This window comes from Sorex fumeus, unplaced genomic scaffold (genome assembly GCF_029834395.1).
Source record: "Sorex fumeus unplaced genomic scaffold, SorFum_2.1 ptg000063l, whole genome shotgun sequence".
Lineage (NCBI taxonomy): Eukaryota > Metazoa > Chordata > Mammalia > Eulipotyphla > Soricidae > Sorex > Sorex fumeus.
This window is the reverse complement of record NW_026606120.1, coordinates 30,827,546-30,843,560: the sequence shown is the minus strand read 5'-3', so window position 1 is coordinate 30,843,560 and position 16,015 is coordinate 30,827,546. Positions and strand designations below refer to the sequence as shown.

Sequence of the window (16,015 nt, the reverse complement as noted above, 5' to 3'; positions counted from 1 at the left end):
ACTTTACTGGGCCCCCTCGAGCAAATCGATGAACAATGGGAGGACTGTGACCGGACCGTGAACATGAAAAAATTTGCAATAATTTGCTTTGAGAAATTGATGCATTTTTTTACCAAGACTGATGGTGTATTTTACTATAATTTAATAAAAGGAAGTTTTCTTTATGCACTCTAATTGTGAACAAAAGAACTATAGGCTTCTTGTAGTTACTTATATAAAAGTAGCAACAAAATTAGATTAAAAACTACCCTAACATAAAGTCATCTAAAACATGAAATATTTTATGAGCTTTTGATAAAGATGCATGCCCCTAGACACAGGTGAAATGAATATGTATAATTTTATTAGAGTTAATTGCTACAGGCTATAAATTTTACTTGAATTTCAACTTTAACTTCTAGCTGAGAAAGATAGTTCTTAACATATTACTCTTGAACCATGTCATTAATATTTTAAATTCTGTGCTAATAACTTCTATATTTAAACTTGTAGGAAAATTCAAATGTATATAATGAACTTTATCATTTTACTTTTTAATTAAAATGATCTCCTTCAATAATGTGGTTAAATCACTTTTCCTAGTTAACCACATACTTCTTTATTGTCTTGAAAAAAATTTTTTTCAATTTTACACTTAGTAATAGCAATTTTCTACCTTGAATCATGGAAACTTCTGAACATGCCTCCTTTCTCCTCACAGACAATGGAGTCACTGATGATAGGAAATTGTGTCTTTGTTTATTTTGTTCATTGAACATGCCTGTCGTGATGACTTGGGGGAAAGTTCATCTAGACATTTCTTCTGGCATTGAGAAAGAAATCAGCTCCCGGGGGTAGACTAAACCAAAACTCCACTCAGAAACTGCATATTTTCTAAGTGAGGCTCTGGGTGGTCTCATGGATTACTGGAAATAATCTATTACTAAGTCTTCTCAAATATAACTAGCATTAGGGCACCCAAAGAGCTCAATGATAGATTTTTAAAAAGGAACTCTTCTCATAAAAATGTTCTCATCTACTTGGATAAAATTTCCTCCACTTGGATGTTAAAAGCTCCATTTAAACAGTTATAGTAAATTTACTTCTTATAATATGTTCAGCAACGTCATTTTGTTGAGCACAGTCTCCAGGGAGGAAGGTCCATTCCACTGTTCTCTAAGGTAAATGTGGTCTTTGATTTTTATCTTTGTCCTTTTAAGAATTTTATTATATCTATATGCATTGCTGTTGTTATCATTACTGAATGCTAGACGATCAGTTTATTTCTTTCAGTGGTTTTCCAGTTCTTTGTCATTTCTTATACTGTGTGTTTCAGATAGAAGTACAAAATTCAATTACATCATAAAAAATAGGGAATACAGATGACCAAGAAATTTAGTCAAAGTCATATATTGGGACCCAGATGCTCAATTCTACAACTGCACTTCTGTAGCTGCAAGTGTCTCCTATTCCAAATGGGAAATAGTTGCTCCCATCTTCATTCCTGAGCAAACTGATCCATCAGTGTTTCCACAAAAGAGGAATGGAACTAGAACAGTGACCTCAAACAGGAGCCTAAATGTTAGCTGCCTTTCAGTCAAAGAATCAAGAAAGTCTTTATCCACCTTTAAGGCACCTTTATAATACAGAACCACCACTAGAGCAAGTCAAGAAGTCACGAATCTCCTAAACTAGTTTAATCTGTTTAATCTGGGACTAAAAACCTAAACTAGCTCAATCAAGAGGTAAAGTACACTCCTGATTTAGTTTAATCTGGATCTTCAACAGTTGCAACTAGAGATTTCACTTAAGATGCATCACCACTTGTGCCTTGTCACCTTCACAAGAGCCCTGGCAAAGGACTAGAATTTGTAATATTTCCTTTGTCCATAAAATAAGAAATCATAATATTTGTCCATTGTCTGACCAAAAGTCATGATAGAATTCACAGTTACTGTGTATTTTTATTTTCCATTCATGGGCTTTTCCTAATCTCAAGTTTTAACTGTGCTATCGCTAGGAGCGATAGCATAGCGGCAGGGCATTTGCCTTGCACGCAGCCAACATGGCCGACCCGAGGTCGATTCCTCCACCCCTCTCGGAGAGCCCGCAAGCTACCGAGAGTATCTCGCCCTCACAGCAGAGCCTGGCAAGCCACCCGTGATGTATTCGATATGCCAAACATAGTAACAACAAAATCTCCAATGGAGACGTTACTGGGCCCGCTCGAGCAAATCAATGAACAACAGGAGGGCCTTTACCTTTTACCTTTAAATAATGCACATGTATACAACTGGGATGTCCAGACCAGGAGTAGCAACAAGGTATAGTAACATTACTCTTAACAGTATACAGAGATATTATTCATAACAGTATAAATCATAGTGCCTAAATAATCGTTTTAAAATTGGGGTAAAATAAATGACCTAAAGAAACAGTATATCATTGACTGAAAAGATAATGCAGACTCTTTTGAACTATTGATCACAAAATATGAAGTATAGCAGAAGTAATAAACAGCCACTAAAGGGTTTTCCCCCATAACACTTAAATCTCAATAAAATTAATATCTTATATAAGATCAAAAAAGATAAACTATGCCTTTCAAAGCTTATTTTAAACTAATTCTTGCTGAAAAGGTAAAATTTAAATGTATAATGAGTTTTATATCTAGAGGTGAAGAGACAGTACAGTGGGTGGGGCATTTTCCTCGCATGCAGGCAGCTTGGGTCTCATTGCTGGGCCACCTATTGTCCTTTGACGCCTCCCAGGAGAAATCCTTGAGGCCAGAGTGAGGAGTTAGTCTGAGCACAACTGGGTGGGTCCAAAAACCAAAGGGAAAAAATCATCTTCAAATAAAAGAGTATCATGAATCTGAAGAGAGTGAATAGTGGTCATGAAGGTATTTTGTAGAATATCACATCTGTAATTTGCTCCTCCCGTTTTTCATCGATTTGCTTGAGCGAGCACCAGTAACATCTCCATTGTGAGACTTGTTGTTACTGATTTTGGCATATTTAATACGTCACCGGTAGCTTGCCAGGTTTTGCCGTGCAAAAATTGTTTTAATATATGGGGAAATACATGAATGAATATGAGTTAAGCGTAGGATGCAAAACTTGCAGTAGTCAATGAAAAAAATTCTTATTAAAAACAGGGGAGGGGACCGGAGCCATGGTACAACACTACCTGGGACAATAAAGGCACCTCTCCTCTTCACCCCCTTCCCAGGCAAAACAGGAACCAATACAGTCCAAAGCATATTTATTGGCTAAAGTAAAAATCATCCTTTCTAAAGTGTAAAAATGTAGCTTTATCAATAAGTCATTTATTGATGCCTGATTTTTGTCAGTGTGAGCTTGGTTTATACAGTAGAAACCAAGAAGTTTAGTGTTTCCTAATTGCTAGACAAAAACAACCAACCTTCATTCTGCTTGATTATCAAGCAAAGGCTGTGTGTGGAAAGGTCAGAAGCACTTATTCTTGATTACTTGTCCCCGAGACAAGGTCACAGCTTCTGAGAATTTTTCACTCCCTGGGATATCATAAATATGAGAAGGGATTCCTTTCACCATGGCAAACACCTTCTGGGTCTTTATCCTAACACTTCAGATCCTCATCACAAAGTGACAGCTTTCTGACACTTACGGAAAATTGTCCCCAGTGTCAGGAATTTGACTGCATTGAATTCGGTCCCCAAGGACAGGATGACATGTGTCCTTGTATTCTGGTTAACCTATTAGACGTTCCACCAGCATTGTCCATTCAAAATGGTGAACAATTTTGATAATAAAAATGAGACAAAATCATTTAAAAAATCAAATCATATGTTAATGATATTAGAAAGATCAAGGGAGAAAGCTGTTTTATAGAAAATGTTCATAATATCTCAAATTCTACTCCACCCTTTTTTTTTTTATTGAATCACTGTGGGAAAGGTTACAAAGCTTTCAGGTTTAGGTCTCAGTCATGCAAATATCAAACACATTTCCCTTTACCAATATTTGTTTTTTACCATGAAGAACCCCAATAAAGCCCGACCCCCCACCCCTCCCAGTCCCTGTGAGGCAGATGAATTCTAGTTAACACTCTATCTGCTTTGATTAGATTCACCGTTTCAATAAAAGATTCACCACTATTATTTAGAGTTTACCCCCCCCCCCCAACTCAGACATGCTGAAAAGCATTGTGAAGTGATTTGCTTTCTACAGCTGGGTTCAAGAATTAAATGTTGGTTTTGGATTTCTGCTATTTTACCTATTGACCCTGGAAGTATTTCTACTGAAAGTCAGATAGTTAAGAAATTGGTTTCTGTGTTTTGGAGTCATGGCCGTGCTGGAGAGCCGCTCGTGGGGGGCAACTGGTGGCCTCGGTAGGGCGTGAAGGGAGGACCGAAACGCCGCCCTTCCCATGAGGTTTTAGTCGCCCCCACACCCCCGGCTCATGCCTGCTGTCCACAAGGCTCCCATGCGGCCACCATCTTTCTTTCCAGAGAGGAGAGGGCAAATGGGGCAACACCCTTTCCCCTCCGGGCAGACATGATGGCCTGGATTAATGCATAGTCCTTTCACTTTTCTGCTCCAAGCTGCGGGGTTCTGCATTAAGTCCTTGTGCTTCTGGGGCCGTGGCTGTGCTGGAGAGCCGCTCGTGGGGGGCAACTGGTGACCTCGGTAGGGCGTGAAGGACGGACCAGAACAACTCCCTTCCCATGAGGTTTTAGTTGCCCCCACACCCCCGGCTCATACCTGCTGTCCACAAGGCTCCCATATGGCCGCCATCTTTCTTTCCAGAGGGAGGAGGGCGGAAGGGAGCAACACCCTTTCCCCTCCAGCAGACTTGATGGCCTGGATTAATGCATAGTCCGTTCACTTTTCTGCTCCAAGCTGCTGGGTTCTGCATTAAGTCCTTGTGCTTCTGGGGCTGTGGCCATGCTGGAGAGCCGCTCGTGGGGGGCAATTGGTGGCCTCGGTAGGGCGTGAAGGATGGACCGGAACGCCCCCCTTCCCATGAGGTTTTAGTCGCCCCCACACCCCCAGCTCATACCTGCTGTCCACAAGGCTCCAATGCGGCCGCCATCTTTCTTTCCAGAGAAGAGAGGGCGAATGGGACAACACCCTTTCCCCTCTGGGCAGACATGATGGCCTGGATTAACACATAGTCCATTCACTTTTCTGCTCCAAGCTGCTGGGTTCTGCATTAAGTCCTTGTGTTTCTGGGGCTGTGACCGTGCTCCAAACTTAACTCTGATTTTCAGGGAGAAAGGTTGGGTGGTTTACATCGCATTGATCACTTTGTATATAGAGAGATGTTGCGTGGCCGCGCGGTTTTGAGAAAAAGTCCTAGTTCCCGCATACTCGAGCTGTGTTTGTAGAGGCTTCTGGTCACTGGGGTTCAATCTGGGGGAGGTGGGATGCGGTACCTACCCCATCTGGGACTTCCCGATGATCTCGGCTCTTTTTGGAACCTGTTTTTTTTTTTTTTCCTCCGGGACCTGTTTTTCCCTCCCTCCATGTGGTCCTTCTCTTTGGCTGTATGTTCTCTACTCCACCCTTTCCCTTAAATTTTCCCCAGTTAAGAACCTACCATAGATATATAATCAACAAAGAAATGTAATGAAATATTTCAAATCTTAAAATTTTTATTATTTTCAAAAGGAAATTTCAAAAAGGAGATAGTATCCACTGTACTTTCTCTCTAGTCTTGATATAAAATTCATTATACATTTAAATTTTACCTTGTTACCAAGAATTAAATTGAAATAAGCTTTGAAAGACACTGCTTATCTATTTTGATCATATGCAGACCATTTATTTTATTGCGATTAAAGTGTTACGGGGGAAACTTTTGTGGCTATTTATCACCTTTACTATGATACTTCATGTTTTGTTCTCAATGACCCAAAATAATCTGCATTGTAACATGTACAGAAAACAAATATAGTGATTGAATATGTAGATTATTCTTCAAAACACTTTTCAAATGCATAATTTAAATAGTCATTTTAAAAATATATTCTCACTCTCAGCCAGGTCTTACTTTCTCTGTTGAATTAAAATACTGGTAGCACTGATTCTTTTGTCATCCAGTGGAAAATGTTCCCTTAGGAATGGGACCAATAGTTACTGTGATAAGCTGGACAACATTTCCATACCAAAGAAAAGGACAGCTGAGTATTTTAAGTGGTCACATATTAATTACATTTAATAGGCTAAATAACAACTAATATCAAACAATAAAACATGCTGTTTATTGTCCTTGAAAGAACTATGGAAGTCTGCCAAAAGCATAGCTCTTTTCTTAGCATTTATTATCAAATGGACCACTTCTCTGAAAGTCACATTCTAAATGACTATTGATGCTGTTGCGTTTACTGTCTTACCTCTACAAAGACTGCGGCTGCTTCTTTGCTAATTGTCACCCGATGAAGTTTCCCATCAGCCACAGTTTTAGAGCCAAGATTAAAAATATCAGGTTCCTGGTGTCTGTCTAGTTTATATGTGATCTGCAAACTTCCTAAAGAAGGCGGAAATGGCATTTTTAGCTAAAACAGAATTCCATAAAGAAAAAAGGAAAAAAAAAACCCTTCCAGTGTGGAACCTAAACCTTTTACTTGTTGTTCAGTTCAATTTAAATCTAATGTGTATTTATTTGAGCTCACCTGATAATTAATATTTCTATTCAATAGAGCCAGTCTGAGTTGGGGAAAGACCCAGAATCAGGCTCTCACCAGGCTGTTCGAGGCAGGAATAGGAACCTGCAGGTGGGCTTGTAAGAAACCCCAAGACAAACCAGGACTAAAATATGACCTGTGACCACTTAAAATTTCCACTGATCAGAACAGCACTCACTTGTGTGAAAAGGACCCCAGTATAGAATGACTTTTTTTTTTCAGATATAAGCTTTTCCATTCTAAGAGACAGTAAACCAAACAAGTGTTTATTGAGTCTATGTCTTCTAGATTATGTCTGTGCCAGGGTTGTTGTAATTTACTGGATTTTGATCTTTTTGTGTACACATCCTGTCATTGTCACTGTCCTCCCGTTGTTCGTCGATTTGCTCGAGCGGTCCCAGTAACGTCTCCATTGGAGACTTTGTTGTTACTGTGTCTGGCATATCCACTATGTCACGGGGAGCTTGCCAGGCTCTGCCGTGTGGGCGAGAAACTCTCGATAGCTTGCCTGGCTCTCTGAGAGGGGCGGAGGAATCGAACTCCGGTCGGCCATGTTGGCTGAGAGCAAGGCAAACACCCTACCGCTGTGCTATCGCTCTAGCCCTGAAGGCCATATTCAGAGTGCCCTATTTTACTCTTAATTTCAATAGCAAAGTTTGTTACTAGTTGTTTTCTCTTCCTTCTGTCCGAAATAAACATTTGGGACTTTTTTTTTCTCATTCTGGAATAACCTATCATGCATCTGGATTTTATTTGCACTTAAATTGTTCTTCCGTTTTCTTTTTGCCAAAATTCTACCAAGTATGGGTTGTATATTCTCCAATAGTGGGGCTGTTACAGCAGCTGCTGGCTCTCAGGTTATTGTCCTCAAGCAATCAAGATTGAAAGCAATAGATGGAGATCATATGGTCAGATTCAGAAAAGATTTTGCTCAAGGGAAGGAAAAGGAATGTAGGTAAGCTCCCAGATTATGAGGAGGAATTCCAAAGAAGAAACGTTTTCCCTTTTCTAGGTTTTCCTTTTTTAAAAAAAAAAAGAAGTGGGGTGAGGGGAACATTTCTTTATCGTGACTCAAGAATGTTGGCCACTGAAACAAGGGTGAAGACTCTGAGACAATTATCTTCTGTTGTCTGGTCATCTGGAATTCATCCATCATTATCCTGCAGGGCCAAAGTCATTCAGCTTATCTATCAGGTACCACCTTGGTCACCCTTCTGACATTCCACACTGATAATTCCTTTCATCAGTCCAAATCTCTCCCAGTCTATTCCTTTTTGTCCCTATCATTGTCAAAGAACTTTAACCTGGAAAATCAACATCCCATTACTAACTATATGCAGAGGTTCCCATAAAATATTTCAAACTGTAAAGAAAGAAATTTCTACTTTTAAAAAGATTTGTTTCATTCTCCAGTCATTAATTACAGAATTTAGGGTTATGTCTGTCATAATGGAACTAACATAACGTAAACATAACATAACATAAACATAAACATAACATAAACATAAACATAACAAATATAACATAACAAAATAAAGTTACTAACCATTATTAACAATAAAATAAAAGCCTCCCAGAAAAAGATTTTCTAGGGTCAGAGCAATATTACAGGGGATAAATAACTTGCTTCAATCCCCGATATGACGTATGATTTCCTGAGCCCACCATGAGTGATCCTTAAGCACAGAGCCAGGAGAAATTCTTGAGCACAGCTCAGTTTCAGTTTTTTATATCATGCATTTCTATTCTTTGCCAAACTCCTTTCTTCTTTTCCAGTGGGTTGGAGTCACCTTTGTTTTTGTGCTGCACCAGTGGTGCTCAGTGCTTACTCCTAATTCTGTGTTCAACCCTAACTCCTGGTGGGGCACAGGTACTGGAGATCAAAATTTTAGGCTGCTTTCAAGCAAATAATTTTCCTGCTATATTCAAGCAAATTCCATTCTCTGGTCTAGGAGTCACTTTTTTTCTTTAGATCTCTTAAGGTGGGAATGCAGGGTTTAAAAAAAATATTTTAAATTAGATTTTATTGAATCACTGTAAGATAGTGATCTCAATGCTGTTAATGATTTGGTTTCAGTCATACAATATTCCAACACTCATCCCTCTACCAGTTGTAATTTCCCTAGTTTCCCTCCAACCCCTCCAAGCCACCCCTCTCCCCAGCCTGCCTCTATGGTAGGCACCTCTCTTCTCTCTCTCTTTCTCTCTCTCATTTTAGGCATACAGATACAGATGCTGAAAGGTTTGTATCCCTTTACATACTTTCAACACTCAGTTCTTGTCCAGAGTGATCATTTTCAACTAAAGTTGTCATAATGGACCCTCTTCTATTTTAACTACCCTCCACTCCCATAACCTTATGGTAATTTCCAACCATTGACTAATCATCCAGGCCTGTTTTTCCTGGCCTTAGATATTAGTTTCATACTACTTTTTTTATATCCCGCAAATGAAAGCAATCATCCTGTACCTGTGCCTTTCCTTCTGACTCATTACACTCAGCATGATACTCACCAAGTCCATCCATTTATAGGAATATTTCATGACCTAGTTTTGCCTAACAGCTGTGTAGTATTTCACCGTGTAGATGTACCATAGTTTCTTTATCCAGTCATCTTGTTCTCAGGCACTCAGATTGTTTCCAGATTCTGACTATTGTGAATAGTGCTGCAAAGAACATAGAAGTGCAGATGGTGTTTCTGCTGTGTGTTTTTTTGACTCTCAGGGTTTTCCCAGAAGTGGTATTTCTGGGTCAAATGGGAGCTCACTTTCTAGTTTTTTGAGAAATGTCCATGTTGTTTTCCAAAAGGCTGGAACAGTTGGCATTCTCACCAGCAATAAATGAATTCATCACTTTCTCCACGCATCTGAATCAGCACTGGTTGCTCTTATTCATTTGGAAGTGTGTCAGTCTCTGTGGTGTTAGATGATATCTAATTGTTGTTTTGATCTGCATCTCCCTGATGATTCGTGATGAAGAGCATTTTTTCATGTGCCTTTGGTCATTCAAATTTCTTCTTTGAGGATGTTTCTGTTCATTTCTTCTCTCTTTTTTTTTTTGATGGATGTGGATTTTTTTCTTGTAAAGTTCTACCAGTGCCTTGTATTCTTTAATATTAATCTGTTATCAGATAGGTATTGCTGTCTTTGTATCTTAGTCACTGTTTCTTTTGAGGTACAGATGTTTCTTAGTTTAATATACTCCCATATGTTAATCTTTGCTTCCAATGTACTTGATCAGTGATGTTTCATCTTTGAAGATGCCTTTAGCTTCAATGTCTTAGAGTATTTTGCCTATGTTTTCTTCCATGTACCTTATGGACTCAGGTCTGATGTTGAGGTCGTTGATCCATTTGATCTCACTTTTGTGCATGGTGGTAGAGGTCAGAGTTCATTTTATTTTACATGTAGCAGTCCAGTTTTCTCAGCACCGTTTATTAAAGAGACTTTCCTTGGGGCCAGAGTGATAGTACAGTGGGTAGGGCATTTACCTTGCACGCAGCCAACCTGGGCTGCAGCCAACCTTGGTTCAATCCCTGCTGTCCCATATGGTCCCCCAAGCACTGCCAGGAGTAATTCCTGAGTGCAGAGCAAGAAGTAATCCCTGAGCATTGCTGGATCTGACCAAAAAATAAAAAAAATAGGCTTTTCTTATTCCAGTTCATATTTCTTGTTCCCTTATCAAAGATTATGTGATGTTATATTTGAGTTCTGTACCAGGATATTCAGCTTTATTTTATTGGTCCATAGGTCTGTCTTTATTCCAATGCCATGCTGTTTTAATTAATACTGCTATATATGTAGTACAGTTTGAAGTTAGAGAAGCTGATGCCTCCCATCTTCTTTTTTTAAAAGGATTACTTTAGCTATTCATGGGGGTTTATTGCTCCATAAAAATTTCAGGAGTGTTTGATCAATTTCTTTGAAAAATGTCATGGGTATCCTTATAGGGACCACATTGAATCTATATAATACTTTGTGGAATATTGCCATTTTGACAATGTTAAATCCATCCAATCCATGAGCAGAGGCTGTATTTACTTTTCCTGTATCCTTTTTTATTTTTTGAAGTAGTGTTTTGTAGTTTTCTTTGTACACGTTCTTTATCTCCTTAGTTAAGGTGATTCCAAGGTACTTGATTTTCTGTGGCAGAACTGTGAATCAGATTTTTTTAATATCACCTTCTTCTCATTCATTCTTTGCATATATGAAAGCCATGGACTTTTGGGTACTGATTTTATAACCTGCTAATCCATATACAACTCTATTATTCCTAGGAGTTTTTTGGTAGAGACTTTAGGGTTCTCTGAGTATAGTATCATGTCATCTGCAAATAGTGAGAGCTTGATTTCTTTCTTTTCTATCTGGATATCCTTAAGATCTTTTTTCTTTCCTAATTGCTATGGCGAGTTCTTCCAGTTGAATAGAACTGGAAAGAGTCAGCAACCTTGTCTTGTTCCTGATCTTAGAGGGAAGGCTTTTAGTTTTTCACCATTGAGAAAAATGTTTGCTGTGGGCTTGTGGTAGATGGCTTGGCTGTATTGAGGAAAGTTCCTTCAATTCTCATTTTGTAAAGAATTTTTATCATGAATGGGTGCTGAAAATTGTCAAAAGCTTTTCCTGCACCTATTGGTATGATCATATAGTTTTTATCTTTTCTTGTGTTGGTATGTGTAATATGTTGATTGACTTGTGAATGTTAAACCATCCTTGCATCCCCAGGATGAATCCTACTTGATCACAATGTATGATCTTTTTGATAAGTCACTGGATTCTATTTGCTAAAGTTTTTTTTGAGAATCTTTGTGTCTGTGTTCATCAGGGATATCCATCTGAGATTTTCTTTTTTGTGGAATCTCTGTCTGCTTTGGGTGTCAGGGTGATATTTGCCTCATAAAAACTGGGAGTGTTTCTGTTTCTTCAAATCTCCTGGAAAAGCTTGAAAAATATTGGCAATAGGTCCTTTTAAAACATTTGAAAGAATTCCATCTGGGTCTGTGCTTTTGTTTTTGGGAAGGCTTTTGAGTATCATTTCTATTTCCTTGACAGTAATAGATTTGTTCAGGTATTCCAAATCTTCTTGGTCCAGCCTTGGGAGGTAATAAAAATCCAGGAATTTATGTATTTCTTTAAGGTTTTCTTGTGGGTTTTTTTGCCTTTATGGGGGGTCACACCCAGCGAAGCTCAGGGGTCACTCCTGGCTCTGCACTCAGGAATCACTCCTGGCAATGCTTGGGGGACAATATAGGATGCCAGGGATCGAACCCCGGTCAGCCGCATGCAAGGCAAACACCCTACCCGCTGTGCTGTCGCTCCGTTTTGTGTCATAAAGGTTTTTATTTTTGTGTCATAAAGATTTTCAAAGTAGTCTCTATGAATTTCTGAAGTTTCTGTTGTGATGTCCCCCTTTGCATCTCTAATGCAGTTTATTAGGTTTCTCTCTCAGTTTCTTTGTGAGTCTTGCTAGTGGCTTTTTTTTTTTAATTTTATTGAATCACCGTGAGATAGTTACAGGCTTTCATGTTTGGGTTACAGTCACACAACGATTAAACACCCATTCCTCCACCAGTGCACATTCCCCACCACCAATATCCCCGGTATAACCCCCCTTTCCTACCCTCCCCCTGCCTCAGTGGCAGACAGTATTCCCCATACTCTCTCTCTACTTTTGCACATTATGGTTTGCAGTACAGACACTGAGAGTTTATCATGTTTGGTCCATTATCTACTTTCTGCACACATCTCCCATCCTGATAGATTCCTCCAGCCATCTTTTTCTTAGTGATCCCTTCTCTATTCCAGCTGCTTTCTCCCCTTTGCTCATGAGGCAGGCTTCCAGCTACGGAGCAATCTACCTGTCCCGTGTATCTACTATCCTAAGGTGTCAGCCTCATGTTATGTTGTTTTATACTCCACAACTAAGTGCAGTCCTTCTATGTCTGTCCCTCTCTTTCTGACTCATTTCACTTAGCATGATACTCTCTATGTCTATCCATTTATAAGCAAAGTTCATGACTTCCTCTCAGCTGACAGCTGCATAGTATTCTACTGTGTAGATGTACCAAAGTTTCTTTAACCAGCCATCTGTTTTAGGGCACTTTGGGTTGTTTCCAGATTTTGGCTATTGTCAACAGTGCTGCAATGAACACATAGGTACAGATGTCATATCACTGTGCTTTTTTGCATTCTCAGGATATATTCCTAGAAGTAGTATTGATCTTGTTTATTTTCTCAAATAACTAAACCCTGATTTTGTTGATCTTTTGATTTTTTTTTTTTAGTGTGTGTGTTGGGGCGGGGGGGGGAAGGGGAGATTCCAACTTATTTATTTATTTATTTATTTTGCTTTTTGGGTCACACCCGGATATGCACAGGGGTTACTCCTGGCTCATTCACTCAGGAATTACTCCTGGTGGTGCTCGGGGGAACATATGGGATGCTGGGAATCGAACCCGGGTCGGCCGCCTGCAAGGCAAACGCCCTACTCGCCCTACCTGGTGTGCTATTGCTCCAGCCCCCAACTTATTTATTTTTGCTTTAAATTTTATTATTTACTTTCTCCTGCCTGGTTTAGACTCCTTTTATTGGTCATTTCCCAAGATCTTAAACTGTGAGATTAAGTTATTGATGTGGGCGTTTTTTCCTTTCTGATGAATACTTCCAGAACTTTTAAGCTTTTCTCTTAACACACTCTTGCTGTGTCCCACAGTTCTGGTGGTTCACTCTCATTTGTTTCCAGAGATCTTTCGATTTCTTTTTTGATTTCCTCTCTAACCCACTGATTGTTCTGTAGTAAGCTGTTTAATTTTCAGATGTTTGATTTGATTCTCTGCTTCTGTGTGTGATTCTTCTATTTTCAGTGCATCAATGGTCTGAAAAGATAGTAGATATAGTTTCTACCCTCTTAATTTTATGGAGGTATGTCTTGTGCTCCAGTATGTGTTCTATCTTGGAGAATGTCCCATTTGCACTGGAGTATAATGTGTATTCAGCTTTTTTTTTTCTGGTTTCCAACTATAATTGGTTGATAGTTATTTATTTTTTATGGGTTTCTTGTTGAAGTATAAAACATTGTTTTCGACATAACAGTCAAAGGACCCTTGAGTTAGCTACTTTTATAGAACAGCTTGGTTATTGATACGCCAAGAATAAAAATATGGAATGCTTCATGAATTTGTCATCCTTGTGCAGGGGCCATGCTAATCTTCTCTGTATCATTCCAATTTTAGTATATGTGCTGCTGAAGCGAGCACTGTATTCAGCTTTTTGAGGATGAAAAGTTCTGTATATATCTACTAACCCCCTCTTACATTTCTTCCCTCAAATATACTGTCTTCTTGCTGAGGTTTAGTCTGGTTGATCTATTGAGAGGTGACAAAACAGTGTTGAAGTTTTCAACTAATATGTTGCTCTCAATGTCTTTCTTCAAGTCTATTAGCAGTTGTTTCAAGTATTTTGCTGGTCTCTCATTTGATGCATGTCAGGCAGGGCATTTGCCTTGCATGTGGCCCGGTCGGCTGACCCAGGTTTGATTCATTCACCCCTCTCGGAGAGCCTGGCAAGCTACCTAGAGTATCTCGCCCGCATGGCAAAGCCTGGAAAGCTATCCGTGACATATTCGATAAGCCAAACACAGTAACAAGTGTCATAATGGGGTCGTTACTGGGCCCACTCGAGCAAATTGATGAACAATGGGAGGACAGTGACAGTGACATTTAGGAGTGTGAGTTCTTCCTGGTATACCGATCCTTGATGATTAAGAAATGACATTCACTCTCTCTTATAACCTTCAGCCTGGTCTATGCATTCTTTTACCAGTACAGATACCCTGGCTTTGGTGTGGGGTTTGTTTGGTTGAAAAATTGTTTCCCAGCCTTTGAATTTGAGTGTGTATTTGATTTGATAGTTCAGATATGTTTCTTGTATGCATCAGAATGTTGCGTTCAATTTTCTAATCCATCCTGCACTCTGTGCTTCTTGATTGGTATATTTAATCCATTGAAATTGAGAAAGATTATTGTGATAGCAGTTGGTGTATTTGTGAGACTTTTCTTATCTTAAAGTAGTCCATTTAGTTCCTCTTGTAACAATGGTTTTGTGTCCATGAAGTTTCTGAGTTGTTCTTTATTTGTGAAATTGTGTATGGTTCCTTCAAAACTGGATGAGAGTCTGGCTGGGTAACGAATTCTTGGTGACTCACTCACTTCATTGAGTTTGTTCACTATATCCCACTACTGTCCTAGGGCCTGGAGGAATTTATCTGAAAATAAAAGCAGAAATCACAGTCCTGAACAACATGGTAGATGAAACAAAAAACTTACTGGAAGGCCTCACCAATAGAATAATAGCTGCTGAGGGTAGAATCAGTGAATGCCAAGACGAGGTACAGAGAATCTCCAGACAGCAGAAAATGGAAAAGACTCTCAAAATAAACCTACAGATGACAAGGGAAAATTGTAATGATGTTGAGAACAATTGGAGTTCCAGAGGGGCAGGAAAAAAATCATGATAAATAAGCAACCATCAAAGCTATCATTTTTGAGAAGTTACCAGAGCTGAAGAGTACTCAAATTCAGGAGGCCCAAATGGTACCAGCTAAAAGAAGTCCAAATAAAAATACCTCAAGACATATTCTAATCAGAATGACAGAAACCATAGATAGAGGTAGAACACTGAAAGCAGCAAGATCAAAGAAGGAAATTGCTTATAAAGGAGCAGCCCTAAGATTCACAGTGGACTAATCATATGTGCACACCGTGGATCATATGCTGAATTTGTAAAAGACTAATTATGAAGGATGTCACTGGAAAATTAACAAAATTATAACATGGACTTATTTCATAGTAGTGTTTCTGTATTTGATTATAGGTATTTATCCTTGTTTTCCCATTATATAGGAAGTGATGTCGTTCTTGAATACTTAGGTAACAGAATATAGTATATTATATATATTTATATATATGTGGAAAGGGGGAGGGAAAGGGAAAGAGAGAGAATAGTATAAGTAAATGAGGAAGCATACATAAAATGATCATTTTGATAAAAATGTGCAAAAATTGTGCACTTTTATGTGGGGCACAGCTAGGTGGGCTTATACCCAGATAATACCCAGCTCTGTGCTCTGGGGTTGCTTCTATGGGAGACCATGTGACAACCAGGGTTAAAACTTTGGTGGTTGTATTAAGGCAAATACCTTAATCTCTGTGATGTCTCTCTAACCCTGTGCTATCTTATGCTATTCTGAAAACTGGAAATTGTATCAAAATTAAAGGCTACCATAGGATATGTCTCAGCAAAGCAGAAAAAAAGCCATATATTTTTCATAACTTATATTAGCACTGTAGCACTGTAGCACCGTCCTCCCGT

At 39.0% G+C, this 16,015-nt stretch overlaps 1 non-coding gene across 1 annotated transcript; it reads right to left on the bottom strand.

The window, feature by feature from the left end:
• Nucleotides 1-13,799: 13,799 nt before the first annotated feature.
• On the bottom strand, nt 13,800-13,902 carry LOC130036246 (U6 spliceosomal RNA). The gene has a single exon (XR_008794299.1). It is a non-coding gene; the product is annotated as a U6 spliceosomal RNA (small nuclear RNA).
• Nucleotides 13,903-16,015: the final 2,113 nt, after the last annotated feature.